Source organism: Chlamydotis macqueenii, chromosome 1 (assembly GCF_036417535.1).
Source record: "Chlamydotis macqueenii isolate bChlMac1 chromosome 1, bChlMac1.mat, whole genome shotgun sequence".
NCBI classification, from domain to species: Eukaryota; Metazoa; Chordata; class Aves; order Otidiformes; family Otididae; genus Chlamydotis; species Chlamydotis macqueenii.
In genome coordinates this window covers 133,742,446-133,750,145 of record NC_141556.1, presented here as the reverse complement: position 1 = coordinate 133,750,145, position 7,700 = coordinate 133,742,446, and positions in this window count along the sequence as shown.

The following is a 7,700-nucleotide window of genomic DNA, read 5'->3' as shown; positions in this document are numbered from 1 at the left end:
CCTTGTGCATGATTCAAAACTATGCCAAGAGTCGTGCTCCTAAAGCTCCACTTCAAGAAAGTAATCTGCTACAGCACCTAAAAATGTGAATACTCTGTTACATCTTGTGATATTTGCTCAAGCTGAGGAGATTAATTCAAGTTCCTGATTTTTAGCCTTATTCTAACTACAGCCCTATAATAGATATTCCATACTAATGCAGTTCCTGTACTCGGCACTGGTGAGGCCGCACCTCGAGTACTGTGTTCAGTTTTGGGCCCCTCACTGCAAGAAAGACATTGAGGGCCTGGAACGCGTTCAGAGGAGGGCTATGAAGCTGGTGAGGGGTCTGGAGCACAGGCCTTATGAGGAGCGGCTGAGGGAGCTGGGATTGTTCAGTCTGGAGAAGAGGAGGCTCAGGGGAGACCTTATAGCTCTCTATAACTTCCTGAAGGGAGGTTGTAGTGAGCTAGGGGTCGGCCTTTTCTCTCGTGTAGACAGTGATAGAACTAGAGGCAATGGTTTCAAGCTGCGCCAGGGGAGATTCAGGCTGGACATTAGGAAATATTACTTCTCGGAAAGGGTAGTCAGGCACTGGAATGCACTGCCCAGGGAGGTGGTGGAGTCACCGACTATGGGGGTGTTCAAGAAATGTTTGGATGTTGTGTTGAGGGATATGATTTAGCTGAGAAGTATTGGTGATGGTTGGACTGGATGATCTTTTAGGTCTTTTCCAGTCTTGATAATAATTCTGTGATTCTGTGAACTTCCACCGAATTTATGTCCTGGCGTTAAGAATCAAAATAACTACCTCAGTTCTGCCAACTCCAAGATATGTTGCTAGTATTTAGTCTATGGTTGGTTGGGGTTTTTTTTCCATCACCAGTATTCATATAAAACCATTTGATCTTTGTCATCTTGTCTGTTTTTATAAATCCTGCTCATCAAACTTTTCACTGGCTTTGACTGCCCTTCTGCTTTTTCCTACCAGAAGGTTGCTGACTCTTCTCAGCCTTTTGTCCAGGATACAGTTTTAGTGCAGGCTTGGTGTTTAAAGCAGAGAATCATTGTCTTCTAAAGGGGAAGAGTAGTTACACGACTCTGAAAACACCTGGTTACAATTTCTTACGCATGTTTGGCTGTGCCTGGACTATGGGAAGCTCTGGGTTTGAAATTCATAGGGCAGAAGCTGATGTTGAGAGAATTAAGAATTGGCCGCATTGGACTTTCTAGTGTCTGTAAAGGAAAAGGTCAGACTGGGTGGTGACTGAGTACTCATTCTCTGTACAGAGTTTACACAGCTAACGTGCACTTTGTTCAGCTATTTCAGTGCTGCAGTGAGAAGGTACAGTGTGCACACCAATAATAATAAAGTCTAGCATGGAGAAGGGCATAGACCACATGGCTTTATATCAAAAATTGCCTGGTATCAAACAGTTGACACTCTTAAGAGTCTTGCATGCTACAATAAAAGCAAATCCTGTCCCTCATACACAGTAAAGGAAAAAAACCCTGAAATTGCTTTTTTGTCTCACTGGAGCGAAGTGCAGGAGTGTTACATGCTCTCTGTTTTGTGGTTGTATAGGTATCAGTCCTCTAAAATATTTCAGTATCAGTTACTCTGAGCCACTTGCAGTTCCTCACAGACATATTTCTGGTCTTCAAGTCTACATTCAGAGGAGCTGCTGATGCAAACCATCATGTTCTTAGAGAAGAAAACTGGACACAAATATTTGTGATGTGCACCAGTAATGTGCCTTGGCTTTACTGGTAATGAACCACTGCCACAGTGTGGTGCTGGAAGCGTGCAAGAGTGCTGCTCGCCAGCTACTGACCACTCTTGGGAAATGTTCAAGTGGTCTGACGAGAGAGCATGGCTGAAGATTTTTATCACTCAACTTCAGGAAACAGGTCTGATGAAATAAATAGCAGGTTTAAAATTTAGTTTATAGTTCCACTGTCATTCTTGTGGTATTTCAGTATAAAGATGAAAGAATTTAGATTTCCTTAGTGCAGGCTGAAAACCTTAGAGATAGACAATACCCTTTATGCTGAGAAATGGTATCAAAAATGTAGGTGTTGAGAACAAATTAAGAAGTCACCCTAATTTGACAATTTTTCACTTTAAATTACCTTCTGTAGTTTTTGTTATGTCTGCACTGCTGGAAATCTAACAAAAAAAATATAGGTCTTGAAAATCTATATACAGTTCCCTTGAAAAGGAAGGTCAGCAGATGGAAAGCGTGCTGGTTTTTCCTCTTCCCCAGCGTGTACCAACCTCCAGGAGTAACTTACTGAATGAGTATGCTCCATGAGTACTGTGTAAGTACACCTGCAGTCACTGTTGTTCAATGCAATAAATATCTTGCTGTAACCATTGTATACGTTGACTGGTTTATGACTCTTTCTTTTTACACTTCAAATTGCTTTATTCTTACTACTAACTGCACTACATAGTAAGTAGATACTGCTTATGAAGGTCAGCAGTTTTTTAAACTAAAATAGTAAGGCACTTGGGCAAATAGGCTTAAATATAATGGCCTTCCTGTGTTTGCCGCTAGTGAAGGAAGGTATGTGTGTGCATATATGTTGTGAAAGATAATTCAGACTTGAAGAAAACAAATCAGTACGGAGGTTGTACTTGCTGCAGCACTTTGAACTATGAGCATATTAAAGACAACAGAATTACGCTCTCCTTTTTTTTTCCGTCAGGAATTATCCTATCCTGCTGCCTTTCAGTGCACCCCTACGCCCCAGCCAGGTGACTCTTCCGTGCTCTACAGGGAAGCAGCAGGGCTTTGTGGGGTGTTGAAGGTGCCCACCAGTGACCGACTCATAGTGCTCCAGCTTGGAGCTCTTGGCATTTCAGTAAAAGAAATCAGGAACGCTGACAACCACTTTAAAAAAAATAAAAAAAAATAAGGGGGTCTGTACAACAGCATTGTATCAACACCAAAATTTCTCTGGACAGTATGCTGCTAATCAGATAGGTGTGCTTTTGCAAAAATTTAACTTTGTCCAGTTAACGGGGATGCAAAACAACATTGTTAAAAAAAAGAACAGAATGGCCTTAGGCTTTTAGGAGTGAACAAGTGGCAATCTGCTGGGTCTTGCCAGACACAGAACTGCTTTGGCAGGCATTCTGCCTTCCACAGGAGCCCCTGTTTCCAACAGGAATGAATTCGTAAAAGTTACAGGGCCAGTCTAGCACGAGGGCCTCTAATACAGAGTCAGAAACCTTCCAGCTGCATTGGCTGCCTCAGGCCAGATCGCTCCCTTTAGCAGCAGACCCCACCGCACTGTGAATCTGTTAGTCAAACCAAAACCACGCCTGGAGAACGCACTCCTCTCTACTTCCTGGAGGTGGCATTTTAGTGTGTCTACACCTACAAACAGCAGCTAGACCAAAGCATGACTAATGGGGTCGTGGCCTAGCTGTCCTTCAGCAGCTCTGACCTTTCATGGTCCTCCAGCTGCCACCTCCCAACAGCATCTCGGCCTTCCATGGGAACATTCAAGTGGTTTTGTACCTACCTGCGTCACTTTTAGAGCAACCATTCTGGAAGGTGTGGAAGCAAACATGTCTAGGCATGAACGGGGTTTGAAAGGGCCCATCGAATCTGGAGAATCAACAAATGGCTACAGGAATGGTGCCACAGCCAAGGGCTACCAAGATCGTGGGACTTGCTTTGAGAAACCTGGTCTACTGGAGGCTGATGGGGCCCATTTGACAGAGAAGGGGAAGAGGGTCTTCAGCCAAAGGCTTGCCAGGTTGGTGAAGAGGGCTTTAAACTAATGATTCTGGGGAAGGGGAACCTCAATCCATCCCACTCTTACCAGTTTGAAGCCAGTGCTAGCAAGAGATACCCAGATTCTAGAGAAGGATCACAGGTGAGCAGGAGAGCATGTGAGGAGCAGCACAAAGGAATTCCAGCTACTCCAGCCAGCAAGTCAGCTTCATCAGGGGCCCAGCTTAAATGTCTCTGTGCACACACGTAGCACAGGGAATAAACAAGAGGAGTTAGAGACATGCACACCCCCACAGGGCTACGATCTTGTTGGCGTCATGGAGACATGGTGGGATGACTCCTATGACTGGAGGTTGGAATGGAGGGATACAGGCTCTTTAGGAAGGACAGGCAGGGGAGATGAGGAGGAGGTGTCATTCTCTATGTCAACCACCACCTGGAGTGCATGGAGCTCTGCCTGGGGATGGAGGAGGAACTGATAGAGAGCTTATGGGTCAGGATTAAAGGGAGGGCAGGGACAGATGACATTACAGTGGGGGTCTGCTACAGGCCACCTGATCAGGAAGCCAGAGCAGATGAGACCCTCTATAGACAGATAGGAGCAGCCTCGCAGTCACAAGCCCTGGTCCTCATGTGGGACTTCCACCACCATAATATCTGTTGGAGGGACAACACAGCAAGGCACAGGTGTGCTGGACCTTGTTCTCACCAACAAGGAGTTGTTAAACCCCCATTTTTAAAAAGGGAAAAAGAAAGATCTACAGAACTACAGGCCAGTCAGTCTCACCTCTGTGCATGGCAAGATCATGGAGTGAATCCTCCTGGAAACTATGCTAAGGCACATGGAAAAGGAGGTGACTGGTGGCCAACATGGCTTCACTGAGGGTAAATCATGCCTGTCCAATTTTGTGGCCTTCTATGACAGAGTTACAGCATTGGTGGATAAGGGAAAAGCAACTGACATAATCTACCTGGACTTGTGCAAAGCATTTGACACTGTCCTGCATGACATCCTCATCTCTAAACCAGAGAGACGTGGATTTGATGGATGGACCATTCAGTGGATAAGGAATAGGCTGGATGGCTGCACTCAAAGAGTTACGGTCAGTAGCTCGATGTCCACCTGAAGACCAGTGACAAGTGGCATTCTTCGGAGGTGGGGGAGCATTGGGACAGTCAGCATTGGGACTGGCCCTGTTTAACATATTTGGTGGCAACATGGACAGTGGGATAGAGTTCACCCTTAGCAAGTTCGCCGATGACACCAAGCTGTGTGCTGCAGTCAACACACTGGAGGGGAAGGATGCCATCCAGAGGGACCTTGACAGGCTGGAGAGATGGGCCCGTGCCAACCTCATGAAGTTCAGCCAGGCCAAGTGCAAGATCCTGCACATGGGTTGGGGCAATCCCAAGCACAAATATAGGCTGGGTGGAGAATGAACTGACAGCAACCCTGAGGAGAAGGACTTGGGAGTGCTGGTGGATGAGAAGCTCAACATGAGCCGGCAATGTGTGCTTGCAGCCCAGAAGGCCAACCGCATCCTGGGCTGCATCAAAAAAAAAGTGTGGCCAGCAGGTCGAGGGAGATGATTCTGCCCCTCTACTCTGCTCTGGTGAGATCCCAGCTGGAGTACTGCATCCAGCCCTGGAGCCCCCAACATAAGAAGGACATGGACCAGTTGGAGTGAGTCCAGAGGAGGGCCACAAAGATGATCAGAGGGCTGGAGCACCTCTCCTAGGAGGACAGGCTGAGAGAGTTGGGGCTGTTCAGCCTGGAGAAGAGGAGGCTCCGAGGAGACTGGCCTTCCAGTACCTAAAGGAGGCTTATAGGAAAGCTGGAGAGGGACTTTTGACAAGGGTATGTAGTGATAGGACAAGGGGTAATGGCTTTAAACTGGAAGAGGGTAGGTTTAGATCAGACATAGGGAAGAAATTATTTCCTGTGAGGGTAGTGAGGCACTGGAACAGGTTGCCCAGAGAACTTGAGAATGCCCCATCCCTGGAAGTGTTCAAGGCCAGGTTGGATGGGGCTTTGAGCGACCTGGTCTAGTGGAAGCGGGGGGGAGGGTTGGAACTAGGTGATCTCTAAGGTCCCTTTCAACCAAAACCATTCTATGACTTTATAATGACCCAGTGCCTACAATGTGGGAAGGTCCTGCTAACAGCAGGCATGGGATTAAAACCAAGCAGTGTAAGAAGAGCGATGAGAACAGCCCTGCAATTAGTAGTCCACTCCTCCTTCCCACTCTATCTAGTTAGTGAGGCAGTAAGAAGACCTAAGTATTAACAATCCAACCATAACAGACACACAAAGCTGAAATCACTAATTACGGGAATGATCTGTGCCAGACATGCCGGTGCAAAGCAGCCAGGAGGTCTCCTTGAAGTAAGTGCTGAAGAGCACCAGCAGCAGGAGAGGTCATGTAATAGCCCAGAGCCATATCAGTGCCAGGACGGGCCACAACTGTGCCCTCTGGGAAGCATTTCTGTTTTCCCAGTAACAGTTGGGCCATCGACCTCTTCATTTCCTACTTTTCAAGAGCTGCATACATCAAAATGAATGTCAGAAGGAAGTAGGACCTGACCAAAAACCATCCCCAAGTTCAGGATATTTAATGCTTATAATTTGCTGCCACTTTCAAATTAAACTGGCACCCAGAACATCTAGAGTTCCCCTTAGATATCATCGTGGAGCCCTTCCTGTGAGGCAAGGAAGAGAAACTGTTGGCCTGCTTACGCATACCAAGGCTTTGCCAACAGATGCTGACTCTTAGCGGAATGACCGTTAGCCAAACAGTAAAGCTGGGAATACTTTCGCTCCACAGCCTCACTGCCATTCCCTCACAGCACCAGTACAGGGACAGCCTGCTGTAGACGATGACGGGAGGGGGCTTGCTGGAAGGAAGCTGGTCCTCTCAGTGACATACAGGTGAGCACCTTCCTGAGGAACAAAATGCTGAACCACAGATGTCTGGAGTGAAGTTCCAGCTGACAAATGCCACCTTAGTCTTGGAAAGAACCAGCTTGGCCTGAGCGCTAACCAGGACTACAGTGCTAGCACATGGCACTAGAGTCATGAAAGTGAATTCGCTCCCTTGTCAAAACCATCTTTTGTTTGTTCCCACCCCGCTCCCAAGTATCAACGCTTTTAAGAATGGGATATAACGTTACGCCAGTCTACTAGACGTAGGGAGTGTCCAGTCTACCAAATCCCCACACAGAGCACGAAAGAAGCTAAATCAAAACTCTCATTAATTCAACTCTCACTCCTAAAAAATTGAAATATTTATCTCAAGTATCAGCTTTCCACTGATGAATGGTAGGGTGGTGGGTTGACCCTGGCCAGCAGCTAAACACCCCATGCAGCTGCTCGCTCACACCTCCCACACCAAGACAGGGGAGAGAACAGGAAGAAAAATCTCATGGGTAGAGAGGAAAGGCAGTTTGATAGGTGTGTGAGAGAAGGAGGGAGGGGAAAAAAAAGTGAAATCACTTGCCACCCCCAAGAAACAGGTCAGTATCTTGCCAGCCTCCAAGCAACACTCACTACAGGAAGCCTCCTTCTTCTTCCTCCTCATCTTTTATTGCTGAGCATGACATACGGTAAGGGATATTCCCTTTGGCCAATTCGGGTCAGCTGTCCTGGCTGTGTCCCCTCCCCACCTCATGTCCGCCCCTACCTGATGTGGTGTGCAAGCGATGCCCAGCAGTAGCCAAAACACAGGTGCACTATCAACACCCTTCTAGCCATAAATCCAACCCACAGCACCACATCCGCTTCTTGTATGGAAGTGAACGCCCCCCCCAGCCCTCTACGCCTGCCAGACGCAGTAGAGGCACCTTAAGATGCACAGCTTGAGCTCAGTAGCCTCCTAACTTGCTACCATTCAGGCATATGCAAGGGCAAGATGCGCATCAAGGGAAGTAACATTTTCAACAGCAAAAGGCACATTTTCAGTGTCGGTCACCAAA